At 37.5% G+C, this 19,713-nt stretch overlaps 1 protein-coding gene across 1 annotated transcript in view; it reads left to right on the top strand.

Annotated features, from left to right (window-relative positions):
* The first annotated feature begins 10,841 nt into the window (after positions 1-10,841).
* Positions 10,842-19,713, top strand: part of LOC145690198 (band 7 protein AGAP004871) — a 402,706-nt gene continuing 393,834 nt past the window's right edge. Inside the window, exon 1 of the mRNA XM_081764850.1 lies at positions 10,842-11,054. The gene's annotated coding sequence lies outside the window, so the exon portion shown is untranslated. The remainder of the gene's footprint in view (positions 11,055-19,713) is intronic.

Raw genomic sequence — 19,713 nt, 5'->3', positions numbered from 1 at the left:
TCCCCCACCAGCATTTTTGAGTGCGAAAAACATTAGAGTCACATCGGCTTTTGGGAATAAAGCAGCGACAATAGTGGGTCAGACTCTTTAGTCATTGAGATACAAGGGAAGGAATATCATACATTAGGAATTATTATATCTGGTTTAAATCGGTCTTTAATATTCGGTTCCAACTTCTTCACCGAATCTCGTGCCGTGTTAGACTATGACACCGGCCTTCTACATCTAAAACATCCACATGATGTAGAAGTAGCATTTAGATCGGTAGATTGCGAGACTGAGGATCTAGTAGTCCGATGTTTAGAGTGGAATGGTGAGTGCTGCAAACCATTTTCTATAATGGATGAGATTGGAAATGTAAATTTTGATTTTTTCCCGTCAGACGAAAGACGGAAGCACATAAGGGTGAATGCACCAGAAGAGTGTAAGACCTCGAGAGAGAAGGCAACTCGTGCACCAAACTTGGATGATGGACGTTTCCCAATACCCAAGAATTGGCAAATCACGTATTCCCACCAGAAGAGGGGATGAAAGTGAAGACTCGCGCCTCCCATTCAGACATTGAAGAGTGTTTCGAACTATTCAGATCTCTCAGACTCACAGAGAGAGAGTTTAAAAGCTGTGCTGGTCAAGCATCAAGCTTTGTTTGATGTCAAGCCTGGTTGCATAGCTAACTACGAGCATGAGATCGGAGTAACGGACGAACGTCTAATAAAGACCAAGTTGTATCCTTACCCTAAGCGCTTTCGCAACCAAGTATCCAATGAAATTTCGAGATGGTTAGCATGGGGAGTGATACGTAAACAACCTATAGCGTATATTAATCCTTTGGTTGTAACTGCGAAGAGCGATGGGCGTATACGTGTGTGTATCGACGGTCGAGCTTTAGCGAAGATTTCTGGGGATTTATCTGACCGGCCCATGCCTCCCTTGTCTGTTCTCCAAGACATCTGCGACAACTCGTGGTTCAGTTGCGTAGATGCAACAGAGATGTTCTTACAAATTAAAGTAAAAGAGAGCGATCAAAAATATCTTGGATTTTTACACGAAGGTATTTCCTACGTGTTGCAAAAATTACCTTTTGGAACTAAGCAAAGCCTTGCTTCATGTGTTCGTGCACTCGATATGATCATTGGAACTGAAGCACGAGAGTACTGCGGCGCGTATGTTGACGACCTGATAGTGGCCGACAGAAGCTTCAGTGAACATGTAGAACACTTAGACCGAGTGTTGGGTTTACTCACTGCAGGTGGCCTAACCCTCAGGCTGAAGAAATGCAATTTTGCGAGAAAGAAACTTAACATACTTTGTTTCGAGCTTTCTCAACACGGAATTGGCAAAGATCCGGAGAAAGTGAAGTCGGTGTTAGATTTCAGAACACCTAGAAATGTAAAAGAACTGCGTTCATTTATAGGTTACTGCCAATATTACCGGTGCTTGAGCAGAAAGTACTCGGAAGTTCTCTATCCGCTGTTCAGTCTGCTGAAGAAAAATGTGAGGTTCAAATGGGAACCTGAACATCAGGCAGCGATGGAGAAGATCAAGGAGATCTTCCAAGAAGTTGTACTCAAGACCGTCCTGCCTGATAAACAACTGATTTTAGAGTCTGATGCTTGTGATTTCGCGTGCTCCGCTTTATTGTACCAGCGTGATGATAATGATGACATTAGGGTTATCGCTTTCACATCACGTGTGTTCAATGCAGCACAGAAGAATTATTCGGTGACTGAGAAAGAATTCTTTGGACTCATAGATGGGGTTGTGAAGTTCAAACAGTATCTTGTAGGAACGAAATTTAAGATTCGCAGCGACCACCTTGCTCTGAAGTTTATTCTGTATTGCAGACTTACAAACCAGCGCATCACCCGGTGGGCGATGTTGCTGTCGAATTTCAATTTCGAATTCGAGTTTGTTAAGTCAAACGAAAATTTGAGTGACTATCACTCAAGGTACCCTCCTCACACAGAAGAAGACCTCAGTGCTGCACGGAAGCCTATCCTCCAGGAGTCACTGATGACCATACTTACGGAGATTCCATGTGAGTTGAGGAAGATGATAGCCATATTACCAGAGATGCAGTCTTCTGATCCAGTCTATGGAAAAATTAAGAGAGAAGTTGAAGAGAAGACGAACTCACCACGAGTGAATGGTGCTTGTCACCGTTTTGAAGTTCTGAACGGGCGTTTGTGTAAGCCTGAGCGGGAAGGAGTTCGCATCTGCATCCCAGAAGTGTTAGTAACTCCCTTGCTCGATTATTATCATGCAGATCGAGGGCTCATGTCGGCTAGTAAGTTACTTCCACTTCTGACTGAATTTTTAGTATGGCCAAAAATGCGAGCAAGCGTGAGGAAATACTGTGCTTCCTGCGAATTGTGTCAGAAGAGCGCCCCACCCCACTGTTATCGTCCGGGACCACTGAATCCCGTCGTCGTACAGAAGCCAGGCTACCTGGTATGCACCGATTGGCTTGGGCCAATAACAAAAGGAATTGGGGGAGTCCACTATGTTCTTGTCCTCTACGATGCATTCTCGAAACTGGTGGGATTGTATGCATGTAGAAAGGCTAACACTACCACCGCAGTAAGAAAGTTAAAAGAATACTTGAAAGTTAATCCTAGTCTGGAACTCGTCTTGACAGACAGAGGGTCACCTTTCCAGTCTGAGCGCTGGAGAAAAGAGCTTGCAGAACTTGGTATCAGGCACATAACTTCCACACCATATTATCCCCAGGGAGAAATGGCTGAAGTTGCGGTTAAGGCAACCGTACGTTTACTACGTAAATTGTGTCATGACAACCAGAGAATGTGGCCCGAATATTTGGAGAAAATAGAGAAGTGTTTGAATTCTGCGAAACACCTGACCACTGGCGTGTCAGCTTATGAATGCCATTTTGGCCAATCTATGTCAAGAGACATAGCACGGATATTTGAAATCCCGGAAGTGGAACAACGCCATGACGTGCAGTATTATGTTGATATAGCGAGAAGAAATCATAAGAAAAATGCTGCTGCACGAAAAAGGAACTTCGACAAGTCACACCGTACAATAGTGTACAATGTGGGTGATCTTGTATTATCTAGAGTATTCCCGAAGTCGGATGCTCTAGCAGGTGTTTCAAAGAAACTTCTTCTCTTATTTTCTGGTTCGTGGAAGATCGTTGCAGCCTCGGGCAAGAACATGTACACACTAGCAGACCCTGCAACTAGTGAGGTCAAGATGACCAGGAACGCCTTCTTACTGAAGAAGTATGTATCCAGAGAAGACACTACTGGTGGTACTGGTACAGAGGAGCCACGTAACGAAATCACACCTGAAGCATCCACCACCTAATTGTGACACCTAGTGTATATAGTGTAGTGTTATTGTGTTTAGTTATAGTGCTATTTGTGTATTGTATTTTATTGGGGAACTTTGAATTCAGGTATAGTTATTTTAGGGCTTCCTGAATTCTCTCTAGTGTGAGTTATTTTGTTTATTGTTGCTTGTAATTATGTTTTAATTATTATTGGGTGATTCATGTAATGTCTTGTTTTGTTTACAGGAATATGAAATGTGCACCCTGTTGATCTACGTCCTGTATTAGTAAATACAGCACCTAGAATCAAAGGGGGAAACTGTAAACGGCGGAGTGCCTTCTCCTTCATCTGCATATCAAAATGCAGATGTGCACATTTCCCTATCAATATGTAAATATATCATAATTTGTGATTTTAATGATTATGTAACTTTTATGAATATTATTGGGTAAACACAGAGCGTAATACGAGAGTATTAATACAATTTTTATGTAAATTGTGTTTCAGGTATGTATTTTATTCCTTTATAGGCTATGAACAACATTAAAATTTGCGTGCATCTCATTAATGGGAATTTAAATTGTATATGTTACATGCGTTAATGGATTTACATATCCAGCATACATACTCTACATATGATAAAATAAAGAAGAAATCATATCATATTCATTTACTTCATGTATAGAAGTTTGAACTTCGTTGCTACCGAGATAGCTTGGACAGAGATTTTTTTCTTGGCGACAGCAGTCTGTAGCTGCAGAGTTTGTGTGAGGTCTATGACAACTAATGGGTGGAGAAATCTCTAAATAAACAAGGAAGAATGAAACAGTGTGTATAGGAAGTATACTGGTAACTTCTCTTGTATAGCAATGCTTAGGTGGAAACATTGCTTACAGACGCTCTCCAGGCTTTGTTGCAAAAGTCATAAAATTTTTAGCGTCAACAAAATAGATTTCCTATTTCTATACGTGTCGAAATCACACCTTTGAAAAGAATCTCACAAGTCCCAAGCTCATAGCGTGGGTTCAACCCAAGTTCGTTACCGTAAGCAAACTGACCTAAGTTTTTCTCCCATGATGCACTGCACTTTTGAAAACTTGTATTTTATTTTGACTTATTTTATGTGTAAATTATTAATTACGTATTACGCTCACCAGTTCCTGGAAAGACCGTTTAAAATTCATGACTATATTTCTCATCGTGTTTCCCAACGTTCAAGACATTTAGATCCTGTATTATTGTCAAAATTAATCATAACAACAAATGTTTCTATCTCTCTCTCTCTTGGAGTAATGGCTGCTGGATGGTAGCAGACAGCATTGAGGGAAGCCAGTGGAAAAGAGACTTCCTACACATACTCGGAGATATGACAACTGTATATAGTGATACTATTGCATTCTGTATATATTTTACTAAATTTATGTGTGTTAAATCAAGTGTAACTATTCTTTGTATTGTATATTTCAGTGAAACTAGAAATGTTTATCTATTTGTTGTTATGGACTTCTGTTTGGGCAGAAGCTTTCGAAACTGCCGCTGTCAATGGTGGTGGCACCACCTGTCAAGCAGTGTATGCTTGTTTGCAAGCGCAAGCTGGTTTTCGATGTGCTGTTTGGTGAAGAGACCACACACAGTTATTGCCTCAGGCATCGAAACCCTTTGTTAGTGATTCTTGGAAGAGCGAGTCCCTGCTTTTTTCAAGGAAGTGGGAAGTTTAATACCCCTTTCGTGGTCATTGTGGAGTTAGTTGTTGCTGAAACGCGAGTTAGTTGATTCCTAAGCTCGAGAGTGTGAAGTTGCTTCGAACTTTTCGAGAGTCGAGAAGTTATAACCCGGGACAGTGTGAAGATCGTTTTCTTCCCGTGGAGTCCTGTGAAATTATATACATGGACACCAATGTATCGCGCTACAGTGATGTTAGTGGACAGTGTTTATAGATGTAAATTTTATATTGGTAAATACTACGAAGTGCTGCAGAACAGTGAAACTTCATAAAATTGTTAAACACGTCATGTTCAAATTTTCAACTTAATCAATTTTCGACCACTACTTCTGAACAGTGGCTATATTTGCCATGCCTGTTTCAGTATTTAAGTAACAGTCATTCTGTGGACAAACTTATTTATAGTGCAGTGGCACTATTATCCATTCCTGTTATGGAATATTAAAAATCAGTAGTACAAATCTCAAGTGAGATTGCAAGGCCTGTCAAGCTATACGACAGTGCCCTCCTGAACTCTTAAACAAGGAGACTAGCAAGACATGAAGCATTGCTGACTTTAATCTGACATCTTATGGGTCAGTTGTAACACATATTTGACCGTCACTAGTGGTTCACCATTCAGGAAAAATTTTATTCCAGTGAAATGGAAATGTGGGCGAGTACGATTGGCGTGTGATTTCATCGTGGACATTTCCCAGTCCCTCCTTTAGCAGAGACTATCCGTGAAGTGGACATTAGGTCAACATCATGTCACCAATGAATCTGCGTCATCTATCTTGAATTCGAAGTTTAACTATAAATTTTGTTTTTTTTTATCCTCCTCTCTGTACAAGAACAGTCAGAGACTATGAACTCATATAAATGAGGAGAGTTTTATTGTTTTTTCTGCTTTGCAGTTCACTTTTAAGAGGTCAGACAGATCTCTAGTGTAAAATAAGTTAATCTTCTGTATCTAGGCAGTGAATAATGTGTATCTATATAAATTAGTGTGATTGGTGCACCAGTGAAGGAAAATTCTAATAGTGTTTGTAACATAATAGCAGTGAGTATTGTCTTCAGTTATCTTACGATTTATGCAGAGGAATAAATATCAATCTTCCAACAATACTGTGAGGGTGTCTATTTTCCTGATTGGTGAGTACCCGAACGCTAATCCGTATGTTTTTATTTCAGGAGTGAGAGTCAAGGAAACATTTCTCCTTACTCCAGTATATCTGACCACCTTCCTGAATGGGGCCCAGGAAGGAATACGCCCAGAGAACAAATAAGACACAGTTATGAGTGTAAAGAGTACGTAACAGGCTGCTACCTGTTTGTTTTGAAATCATTTTTTTTAACCTTATTGCATTTTTGAAACTTTACAAGTAGCTGCAAAGACCATAACTGTCGTCAGAAATCCCTGAGATCATACTTAGTAAATTTAAAACTCTGAGATTTTGCTTTTGGTTTAATTTTACTAATGCTCTACCGAATATCAATTGTGGCAGTGGCGGCTCCAAAAGGAGATCACCCTTATCACTCCAAAAAGGGATTTACATATGCAAAGCATTTTATTTACATTTTTGAGTAATTCACATAATATTTGAATATCCCTCGCCACTCCACCATATTTTATTTATCATTATGTGTTGGTGTTTTCCTTTGTATGCATAGATTATTTCTATTGCTACTTGCACCTCACACTTGTCCTATTTTGAATACTGTTTTTAAGTTGCCGTTAATGCCAAATTGTAATTGGCCTGTACGCCTGCGACATCTATGAGCGTTAGGCAGGCAAGCGATAACGCAAGTGGCGACATGTGTTAGCGTGATTGTTTACTATTAGGAATTAGCGTTACACACTGGAACGTTCTTCGTTTATATATACGGTTCACTACATGGCAATGTAAAGTAACATTTAAAGAAAAATCAGGAAAAGATTTCTGTAGAAGCATTTTATTTTTTAAAATTTTATTTCTTAAAAAAGTTGTTGTTGATGATGACAAGTTTCTTTTAAAAACCTGGTTTACCAATTCTTATGAGGTAACCGGAGTCAACCAGCGCTGGTTTTGATCAATGCTTGGACAAGCGATCGTTGGGACTCTGCAGACGGTATTCGTTTGATAGTGCAGCTTAGACCTATCCCGTGGGAATAATTGAGAAATCAGTGCGGATACGGATATCCCTAAAATACAGCTTTTGGTTCATATATTTTTAATTTATGTGCGGTTGGCAGATAAACTTATGGACATTCATGAGAAGACAAGATTTTTTGTTATCTATCATCAAAAACACTGTCTTCTATCCTTTTGGGACAAATAACCTCCAGAGCAAAACTACAGTACATTTCGTTTGACTTTCTTTGCTTTTCAAACTCTACTATGAATATAATACGATATATTGCACTAATATGATATTGGACGAATTCATTAGATGATTTTCTTCGTCTAAGATTTATATGCAAGTCACCAATGTGTTTTGAAACATAGATGTTCATATATTTTAAGTGTTATGAATTTAACAACTGAAATACACAAAATCGTCATTCGTGTGACTTTATTTTTTTTCTGTTGAAAACTGATCTTTAATTACTAATTAAACAGCAATTATTACATTTTTATTGTAACCAATGAATTGATTAAGAACTTTAATTTTTGCATTAACTTAAAAACCAGAAACCTGATTTAGATCTGATGAGTTTGTTTGATCCTTTTGTTTCGAAGACATGACTCAAATTTTGACCACCGTTAACTCAGAAACCAAAAATTTGCATAACTCAACATTTTACCTGCTTTTATAGCAAATCAGGGTCTATCACTCAGTGTTTCTTCCAGACATGTTTTTTTTTTTTTTTTGGTGGGCACTGCCGAAGCTCTGAGAATGTCTCCGGATGAGACCAAAATAATACGTCTATAATATAATAATAAACAGAATAGAACTAGCAGTGCCCTACCGAATACTAAGTGTGCCCCCCGGAACATTTTTTCTGAAAGAACGACTGCTACCACTATACCAAGTTTGATCCTGATCGGAGGGGTTCGGTGTATAGCGTTTTTGTTTTCGAAAATACGATTTGACCGTTTATAACCCCGGAACCGAAGACATGCACTACATAATATGTTATATGCTTATATAAAAGATCAAGGTTTATCACCATACCGAGTTTTACCCCGATCGGATGAGCTCGGTATATGACTATATTTTCGAAAATATTACTCAGATTTTGGTGGCTTATAATTCAGAAACTGAAAACGTAAGGAATATGATATTTCACACGCTAATACAAGTACAGCAGGTCAAGATCTATCATTAAGCCAAGTTTGATACCGATCGAACGAGCTCGATCTCACACGCTTATATAACAGCTCGAGATTTATCACTATACGAAGTTTGAACCTGATAGAATGAGTGCGATTTACGGTGATTTACTCTCAAATTAACTTTTTTCTTGACTCAACTTTTTAATTGACTATTAATTTGAATATAGGCAACCCGTAGAAACTTAATAAGGTGGTTAAGCAACCAACAACACGACATTTGTAATGGTGGGTTGCATAACTTAGCACTTACTGTCCACTAATAAAATTTCAGTTCGAAAATCATTAAAATCCTGTCTTCATTATTCAATTTAAAAGTACCAATAAAACTTTTCACTTCGTTTTCTTTAAGCCTGGAGGATTGTAGAACACGTTACGTATAGTTTCACGCCTTTCTACGTCGAGACATAGGGCATGATGACGTCATAACTAACTAACTAACTCTATGGCCTATGGAACCCGGAGGTTCAATGCCGCGTTCACAAAAGCTCTCCACTGACTTCTATCCTTAGCTAACTGCATCCAGTTTCTACTTTGTATTCCAATCTCTGCGAGATCCATCTTAATATTGTCCTCCCATCTGCGCCTAGGTCTTCCTAATGGTCGTTTTCCGATTGGTCTTCCAGTTAAGACTTTGAAAGCGTTTCTACTTTCTTCCATTCTAGCTACATGACCCGCCCACCTAAGCCTCCTAGACTTCACGACCCTAACAATGTTGGGTAAACCATTAAATTATGTAGTTCCTCGTTATGAAGTTTCCGCCATTCCCCATTCCCGTTTCTCTTGGGTCCGAATATTCGTCTCAGGATCTTGTTCTCAAATACTTTCAGTCTATGTTCTTCCCTCAGAGTAAGTGACCATGTTTCGCAGCCATACAAAACAACAGGCATGATTACCGTTTTGTATATTTTAAGCTTCAAATTTCTCGACAGAATTCGCGACGATAAGAGATTTTGAACCGAATAGTAACACGAATTCCACGATGACGTCATAACTTTTAGAAAATAATTTTTGTTATCCCTATTTTTATTAATTTTTGGTGGGCATAATTTTACATCTAGAAGATTGAAATTTTGCATACATTCAGTGCACCCCATAGTATTTTTTTTCCAGATTTTTGCAGATCTCTGCGTTAGTACAGGAGGGACCAGAAAGACAAAAATGTCGAAAAGAGATATATTTTTTTTAAAAAAAATCCCTTTTACGCGATTTTCCTTCCTCCGATACATGATGGAGACATGTGAATCGTACCGTTTGAAAGACTGTTCTATTCTGAAGAGAATGAGATACAAAACATGACCGTAGGAAAAATAGGGATGTTTCAGGAAATTTTTATGTCACATTCGGGTCTTTTAGAATATTCTGGGTTATTGGTGGCTCAGTGGTAAATATTTTCCCCTTACTATTCAAAATAGAAGCTTAAAATTTTGTACACACATTTGGTGCAGCCTTAGTATTTTTCAGTTGATTTTGAGATCTGTGCGTTAACGCAGTGGGGTCCAGAGGGGCTCAAAATTTTAAAAAATCAGAAAAATCCCAATTTCCCTAAAAAAATTTTCGCCTCAGGGACATGACAGGAAATGTGAATGGAACCATTTGAAAGACTGTTCTATTCTGAAGAGAATGAAGTACAAACCATGATCCTAGGCTAAATAGGGGTAATCCTGTAGCTCGTAGACTGAAAATCTATAATTTACATAAAAAAGAGCCAAAATTTCAAAGGGTTAAAGAGAGCCAGCTAGAACTGAACATATAAATAGTGAATATTGTAAACTCATTTTTTAAATTGTAGAATCCGCTACAGGAAAACAAAGATTATACTTGAATAAGAAAAATCATTAAAAAACTTTAAAAAAACGAAAATTTTTGTTTTGTTTTCAAAAAGTAGATTTAAAAAAAAAAACTCCGTTCCAAAAAGCCGGCTTTTTTCATCTTTGTGTAAAATAGGGTAAGATACTACAAAAATTCCCTCCTTGGAATAAACCTTATGATACGCCCGTGCTTCATGGATATTTGTAGCGTGTGAGAAATAAAATAATACCGCGTGAATGTCTTGTGATTATTGTACAGTAAAATTCTCTTTAGGATTAATTTATAACATCATGCTAGAATTTAAATTAGTGATAATATAATCCGGGAGAGACACGAAAGTCATACAAAAAAAAAAAGACAAATAAAGCTCTAATAAATTTTCTATTGATTCAACTCAAATAAGAGCACATGTCAAGTTGCTAGCATCGACTAAGAAAAGATACGATAAGCCAAGAGTTTCTTGGGACTAATTTTATCAACGATTGACAAGTCCTCCCTTTTTTTTCCCTTTTCCATCAGCGAAAAAGAAAAAGGTAAAGAAAAAGTCAAAGCGGTTTGTTAATAATCAGCAAACCTTGTTTTTTTTTTTTTTAAAGCACCATGAAAGCGCGCGCTATCGATCAATGAGCGAGCGGTAGAAAAAGTTGTGATCGTGCTTGTAAAGAACACCGCTAGATGTCAGGTGTGAGGTTGAAAACAACGAAGAAACAAATTTATACACTGCTGGAGCGATTGGGTTGTCTGCTGGGTAGACACGACCTGAAGGATGAGGAAGTGGAACTATAGATCATAGAAACTGAGAGTGTCTAGGCGTTGTCACAATTTGAAAGCTAGAAATAGAGCAACGTGCAGCGAGTTAGAATATTTTTTTTTCTGTGACAAGGACATTTTTTAAACGTGAGCGTGACGGGTTGGCAGCGTGGCGAGGTAAGTAATATTTACATTCATGTCAGTTGCTTGATATTCACCAAGATTTTCCTTTATTTATTTTATTTATTGATACGGATTTTAAAATGAGTTTATTGTGTTTAAATCACAGTAGACGCAAATGCATTATTAATTCATACACCCAATATATTAAAAATATTAACCAATATTATAAATAAAAAGCTATTCTAATCTATATGAATACATGCATACATTACAACCTACTTATAATATTGATTAAGAGTTTATCTCGTTATCAACGAGTAGTTAGTTGATCCAGGAGTTCATTAATTTTATTTACCTTTTTTTTTTTTTTACTTCCTCAACTGACAGTAATCAATAAATGTAATTATGTGTCCTTTTTTTCTGAGATATTCAGGTACCTATATGTTATTCTTAAAACTGACAAATTAAATGTATAGTTAGCAGGGACTCCACAGGATTTTTTCGAAGGGAGAAAAGACCGATACCGAGGGGGGCACCAGCGGACCGGGCTCTGATCGAAATGAAATTAAATGAAATCTAAGTTTTATGTCGCACTGTTATACCGGCTTGGCTAAAGGAGACGGTGATGATGAGAAATGAATGAAATAGTGGAATGAAGAAAGTGGGAGGAAAGGGAGAATCCCGAGAAAACTCGCACATATGGTGTTTGTCCACCAGAAATCTCACTTGGCGCGAGTTAGGATCGAACCCAAGATCCTATGCACCAGAAGTGATCGCTCTATTACTGAGACACCGCGGCCCTAGGGTAGCGCGTTCTGTCACTGTTGCACTTAATATAGAAAAGTGTTCCTTGTATATTTATTAATTGTTTCTAGATAATTTCTTTCAATATCAGATGATCATTGTCAGTACATGAGTGGGGCCATTGGCACTCAGCTATTGCTGAAGTTAAGTGTCATTTTTTCACTATTATTTTTTTTAAAGGGACTGCTTTTGTTAAAATTAGGAAGTTTTTCGGGAAATACATATATCTGAACTATAGGAATGTGAAATAGAGTAAGTATATATATTCTACCAATATATCACATTAAATGAAAAGTTCAGTTTAGTTTTTCTGCAGAAGACATGGTAGATATAAGAAGAAATTTTTTATAACTCTAGTTTAAGATTCTTTTTCTCATTCAGGCACCTGGCTTTTTGTTGATACTACAAGAAATGAGATCAGTTATGTTTTCAGGGGGAGGATATCTCCCCACACTATGCGAGTTACCAGTAATTATCACCCCTGTGAATTGAAAATCTCCTTCCCTTTCGGGAGATATCTTCTGAAATCATCACAGTGTGCGAGTCCTTTTCTTATTTCAAGAATTTTAATTGACACGTTCAACCAGGCTTTCCGGCACACATTTGTTCTTCAAATTGGGGAAAGTGCTGTTGAATAAACTTCGGTAAGGGGAATGTACTCACAGTTAAGAGCACCCTAGGTGGAATTATTGGACCACTAATGTCACCAGGAATGGCGCTTTGGGCGGACTTATTATTATTATTATTATTATTATTATTATTAGTAGTAGTAGTAGTAGTAGTAGTAGTAGTAGTAGTAGTAGTAGTAGTAGTAGTAGTAGTAGTAGTAGTAGTAGTAAATTATTTGAATGGTTCTGGAAAGAACACACACTTCTACGTTAGTAATAAGTATGAAAATTCGCTTCTTATATTAGTAATGCTGATATTCAAGGAAAGACGGTGAGGAAATGCCTATATAACTTACACATATAGTATTATGGTGTTGGGAGACTTCAGACTGTAAAAAACAAATTATAAACTCGATGTGAAAGGAGGAAAAAACACAATTGTGAGTAAAATCTTATGTGTAACGTTGGAATAATTAAAGAGTTATACCCTAATAGAGAATATCGGACAGGCGTAAAAGCTCACATTCGGAAATCAATGTATCTTTTTTGCTTCTGTGCATCAAGGTGCATCTGCTGAAATAATCAGGTTCTGTAACAGATTCTGTTCGAGTATCTATCTCGTGATGAATAAATCAGTCAGTGAGTAAGTGGATTTACTGTTATATATTAGAACTATTATATATTTCTAGTATTATCTGGTGCGTATCTTTCACCCAGAAAGAATTATGAATAATAATGTATTAGAACATCCTAATGGTGGAATAGACATTGACCTGGATATTTTTATTTTCAGGTTTTTATTTGTAATAAAGCTACTTGTTTTTCTAAGGCTATATCTCCTCGACTGAGGGGAAAAAGCAGGTATCTTATTAAACACCTTTAGATAATAATGTTTAGTCCATTGATAATACAAGAATTTTGTGACTTTTGAATTGTTACTTGGTTAGTTTCAAGCCCACAGAGATTATTAAAATACACTGGTAGGCGTCACCTTCGTAGCTTTATTGAAACAAGATGAAGTATGCACGAAGCAGTGAAGTTTATAGATTAAAAAAAAAAAAAAAAAAAACTACCAGAAGTAATGAAAGCTTTACAAAATATACAAAGCCAATGTAGTTTGTCCTGTGATGTGATAGGAGAAGTAAATGGGCTGATTAATTAGTTTTGCAAGTTTGAACCAGTGATATTCCTGAATGTTTGGAGAGAAATATTAGATCATATAGATGTAAGGAGTTGGATTCTTCAGTCAAAAAATAACTCCTTTGGTATTGAAATAAACAATGTTAAAGCTCTTAAGGTTATCATTCATCAGGATGTAAGAGGTATATTATGGTCTAAATATTTAAGGAGAGCTAAGAAAATCTAACAGTGGGATTAAGGCAGTTTTTTCAAAAAATTAAAAAAATAAAAAGGTTTTCTTTGAAACTTAAGAACAGCTTAAAATATTGGTTTTGATGTAATCGTATACAAAATCGTATCTCAGATGGATTCTCGGTGTGAAGAAATTAGAAATATTTGTACAACTTTTGAAGCCATGAGTGGCAGTGATGTAAGTTAATCAAGAAATTAATTACAATCTATTCTGACACGATTTGATTAACAGTCTTGTCAAATAAAAACAAATATAAGTCAGTGTGTGTGCAGCTATTTTTCAGGATCTGACCAAGAACCTTCATTTATTCTTCTCAATGAAATTCATAAATTGAAGTAACATTTTGTATTCCATGAGTTTTGCATTGCACTCAGAGTTTTCATTACTCTGTCCTGTTGTTGACTGTTGTTTTACGTGAGGGAGGGTTTGGTAAATTATTGTCAGTTAGAAAATATTTGAGATCAAAGAACTAAACTTTGAGGTCATTTTTCTAGTGATGTCATAGACAAATATGTTTTAAAATTGACTCATTGGACCCATCGTCCTAAAGTTGGTATGAAAATTACATATTAGATATTTACCAAGCATGGACACATTGTTATAGTCAGCAGTTCAAAGAGCCCAGCTTTGACGTTATTTCTTTTGTAACCCCATAAATAAATATGTTTCAAATCAGTTCTATTGGATCAGTGTCCTCAAATTAGTATTGAATTCGCAATTAGAAACATAGACAAGCTTTAGAAACGCTTTAAAATATATCTCAATAAGTTAAAATTAGGAAAAGCTCTACATCAGATCAATTTTCAGCTTCGAAAGTTAGCATGTATACTGTTTAGTAGCATGGCATAACGGAAAAATTGAACATTATACAACAGCAGATAATATTAAGAACAGCGTTTAAAAAAAGTGTAGTTATATGGAATTATGAAGGTACCGTGAAATTAGATATATTTTATATTCTTTTGTTTGAGCTTAATGTTGGTTTTTCAACATCAAACTATGAGATCTCTCTGTCCTGAAAGCAAGAACACTTACCATTTATTCAAAGGGAATCAAAGATAGAGGTGCCTGGCAACCTTTAGCTCTTACTTGAGATAGATATGTGTCAATCTTCATGGTAATGAGATCTGATAAATCCAAAATGAAATACCATAACAAACAACATCAAAATCGAGTTGTTGCAAACTATGCACCATCCTGAGAACGAACTCGAGACCCGTGCACCAAAAGCACACGCGCTATTCACTAGACCAGACGAGGAGGGCTTCTTGTGGTCAGGTTAGATGGATTCAAAATGAAATGATTATGGTCGGTAATATTCGTGAGGAACAATGGCCTAAAATCTACTCTATGTACTACCATTGACATCTTCAAGATTATCTAAGTGACACTAACGAAAATTTCGTTAGTTTCGCTTGCTTAGATCAATTTTGCACTCCAAATGCGTTTATCCATTGTTTTTTTTTTATATTAACTATACTTTATGCGTTAGCTGGATTTAATTTATCAGAAATGATACGCCATTAAAAATTTTGCCACCAATTCATTGTATTTTTTTTTTTAACAATGAACCCCGCTTTGAACCTGGAATCAACGTATCTCATTGTCGATATCCTAATGTATTTCTAACCTAAAATAAACGAATATATAGTAAAATAAGACATATTTACCCGTACTTGCATATTTAATGTCAGTACATTTAAATTTACCTAGCGAAAATGCAAGCAGTATCTGTCGTCACTTAATAAGATCAATCCTGGACGATACATATTATATATTTGAGCGTGCATTGTTATGCACGTGTTATTTACACAATCAGAAATCATTTATCAACTAAATAATGAAATCATGTATGGCGTGCGTTGCACAATGTCTGCACGAAAAATTACAGGTATATCTATTATTTATCGATAAAAAATGAGACAAGGAAGGCAGGAAATAGTTATATTGTAAATCTATATGCATAAAATGTATATATGTATTTAAGTAAGTGTGTGAGCATGTGTGTATGTATATATGTTCCAGTTTAACTCCGGAACGCATAGAGCAATTTCAACCAAACTTGGCACATCTATGAGTTACAATCTGGAGAAAATACTGTGAGTGTAAGACATCCCTAGTATCCCTAGGGGTTGGGAAAAGGGATGGTATGTATAAATAATTGAAAACGACTGACATTAGTGTCAAATCAATAGTTTTTGGAGTCGCTGAGGTGAATAATGACACTACCGATGCCGCTTATGTTTCAAGTCCAGTCCCCATCGTCATGGCAAGTGAAAAGGATGAAAAATAAAATGTCAAAGGAAAGAACATGATTAGTGCCGAATTCATAGTTTTTGGAGCTGGGAAAACAGCTGACACGTTTGAAATTTCTTTTGGACAGATAGTTAGCAGTAACCTCAAGTTAGGTTTTTAACCAGCTTAAAAAAAGGAGGTTCAATTTGACCTGTATGTGTGTCTGTATGTTTGGTGGTACGCGATTATATCAAGAAACGTTGGTCATATCTCGATATTGTTTTCACTAATCGAATAAGCTATTCCCAAGGAAGGTTTATACGTATAACATGTTTGAATATATAAAAAAGAATCAAATAATTCCTGCAACTCCTAATGAGACAAATACTGTCCTAAAGTACAAGAAGATTACAATTAAAGTGACGCTATTCATAGCTGTCCAGCGCGGGTTCTAACAACATATTACATTGGAATTTGGTAAATATGCAAAATGATATCATTCTGAAACGAGTTACGATGGAAAAACATGGTTCCATTTTCCGTCACCAGGAGAAAATGCAGCGCTGTACAGGCCGTAATTCACGCGAGCTCGCACTTCATACACAATCGTGTGAAGAGCACGGCGTCTGAAAGGAATGAAAAGAAGACCGATATCAAGAAGTGGCTTAAAGAAGATGGTACTGAAATTCAGACTACGGGTGAGTTGCGTGGGGTTCCAGGAAGAGGAAGATGACCCATTCCAAGGAGGTTGTTGACAAGGTTGCTGTGGCTGTTGTGGATCACACAACACGTGCTCCATATTCCGCTACCAGTGCTCGGGCGGTGTCACGGGAATTAGCCACCGATGGATGGCATGTGTCCGCGGGATATCCTGTGGGCTGATGAAGCTCATTTTAGACTAGCAAGACCAGTGAACACGCAAAATGGTCGGGTATGCGGCTCGGATAATCCGCATGTTGTGTAGAAACAGCCATTGCACTCTGCGTACGTGACCATGTGGTGTGGGTTCACAGGAACGTTCATTATTTACTCGTTTTTCTTTGAGGAGATGACACCCAAGGAATTGCAACCTGTACCGTAGCATCGGCATGTGATTTTGGAGACGACTGTTTTTCGGCAAGATGGGGCAACACTGCACATCGGTCGCCACGTGAAAGATCTGCTTCGTGAAACCATCACTGCATCGTCTCCCGATGTTTTCCAAATGCGTGGCCAGCAAGGTCCCCCGACCTAAATCCGTGGTCCTCTGGCTGTGGAGATATCTGGAAGCTCGGGTCTACCAGGGAAAAGTCCAGTCGTTGGAGGATCTCAAGGACAGCACAAGGCGACATGTCGCAACAATTCCGCCGGAACTGCTGCGAGTAACTGTTGATTACGCCATTTTGCGGATGTAACATGTCGATGTGTCTGGTGGCCATATATGCGGTATGTTATATAAATTGGTCACTGTAACCTCAAATGTTAATAAAGTTATTCCTATTGCATCTTTTGTTACCGTTAAATGGAAATAAAGTTTCACCTTTTGTTACCCTCACGCAGGCCTGTATCCACAGGGGTCTAGGGGACGGCCCCCCAAAATTTTTGCTGCCCCCTAAAATTTTCACGGTAGGCTTGCAAGTGAACTATAATATGGTGATGAACTAAAATATAGTTGGATCGGGCCCCCTAATTTCCCCCCCCCCCTACATTTTTGAGCTGTCTACTGGCCTGCCTTCACATTGTTCCTAAAGTTGTTCCTTTTGCACCCTTGGTTACAATCACGTGCCCTTCACCTTATTTGCATTACATTTATCTCATTTTTTACTTCTTCGACCTAGATAATCGTCTTATCCATATAATTCAGGATCATTTCCATAATGGGTATTACCTATAGAGCGCCACATTTTACCCTGGTGGCGAAAAGGGGAACTAATATTTTTCAGCGTAACTCGCTTTCGCATGCTCTCATTAGCATATTTACCAAATCTCAATGTAATACGTTAATTACAGCCCACGTTGGACCTCCGCGAATAGCAGCACTTTAATTGTAACCACCTTCAAAGTTGCAACCATTCAACAAAGTAAGGCGAGTTGCATAAAACCAAGGGGTAAGAACATATTTCAGCTAGCATCCTCCGAATGATTTAACACTATTGTGCTGCCAAAATGTCTTGAGCCATAGCAAAAATGCGAACTAAAGTTCACACCCTCACATATCCACGCGTTGAGCCAATAAGGGTTCAGCTGCTGTTGCTAAGCGAGAGAAAGGGAGTGGAATTCCGTCAGCCGACAGCAGCGCTTGCAACGTAAGACTAGGGATCAAGTCAATGTGGTATATCTTTAGTAATGGATGTTTAGGTCATTGACGATGTCATGACTGCTTACACGTCGGTCTCTTGTCCAACTTTTGCCAGAATATCATTCATTTTTGCTATGATTGATCACCCACTACAAGGAGTGTCTTGAACATCGACATTTTCGGAACGAAATCGATTGTTTTGCTGATTTTTGTGTCTACATTTACAGGTTGAAGTGTCTAAGTATCCACAGTCTACTAACAAGAAACCCGTTAAGATGTTCCCTTGGTAAAGCAATTTTATCTGGTTTCAATAAGAGACTTTGATCCCAGGCCATGTGAGTTCGTCACGTACGACATTGAGAGAGAAACAGAGAGAGAGAGAAACAAAGAGAGAGAGAGAGAGAGAAATTTAAATATGGGGACTCGGCTAGCATCAATATTCTGAGAAAAACTGTGGTTTTGTAAAGCTTAAGAATCAAATCTTCTCAGTTGAATTAAGGTGAAGAACTCTTTTTGGATCAAAAGATCCAATATATTTCAATCACAAATTTTCTTGTAGGCTTTATATCTGGAGAACTACATATAGTATAGCCAAACCCAAACTATTACTTAATTCAGTATGATGTGCTTATTCCGTAGAAAATACGAAAACTCGATTTAAGGGCCGTTCAAAAATTTTGTGGCCCCTGATCCAAAAATTAATTATTAGCCAAGATCGCAAGTTTTTGATCCATTTTGGATCATTTTCCTAAAATTATTGTTGAAGCATCAAATGATTGCGCAGGGAGAGATCTTAACACCTGGAGAATGATGAATTTTAAAAATCATAGCTTTCGGGGACGAGTTTCTTACCAAAAACTTGGTCCGGTCAACCTTGCTCACATAATATATACGTTAGGCTATTTGTTCTAAAATTTCGTTCAGATCCGGCAGGTAGTTACCGTGAAATAACTTATCACATACATACACACACACACACACACACACACACACACACACATATATATATATATATATATATATATATATATATATATATATATATATATATATATATATATATATGTAGAGTGAAACTATAAGTTCCCGTATGCTTATCGCCGTGAGCTAAAATAAATAAATAAGTAAACTGTTAAGGGCATATAGTAGCTTTGGTGCTTGTCTTCTCCTAATGGTGACATACATAGGTTTTAATAATGACTCTCATACTCCTAACAGTGACACAATATCTCTAACAGTGACTCTCATACTCCTAACAGTGATACGCATACTTCTAACAGTGACACACAATACTTCTAACAGTGACGCAAATATTCCTAACAGTGACACACCTACCCCGAACAATGTCATACATACTCCTAACAGTGACACACCTACTCCTAACAGTGACACACATACTCCTAACAGTGACACACA

Source organism: Thermobia domestica, chromosome 7 (assembly GCF_964235325.1).
Source record: "Thermobia domestica chromosome 7, izTheDome1.hap1.1, whole genome shotgun sequence".
Taxonomy (NCBI): Eukaryota; Metazoa; Arthropoda; class Insecta; order Zygentoma; family Lepismatidae; genus Thermobia; species Thermobia domestica.
The sequence above is the reverse complement of the archived record's forward strand: the minus strand, read 5'-3'. Positions and strand labels throughout refer to the sequence as shown.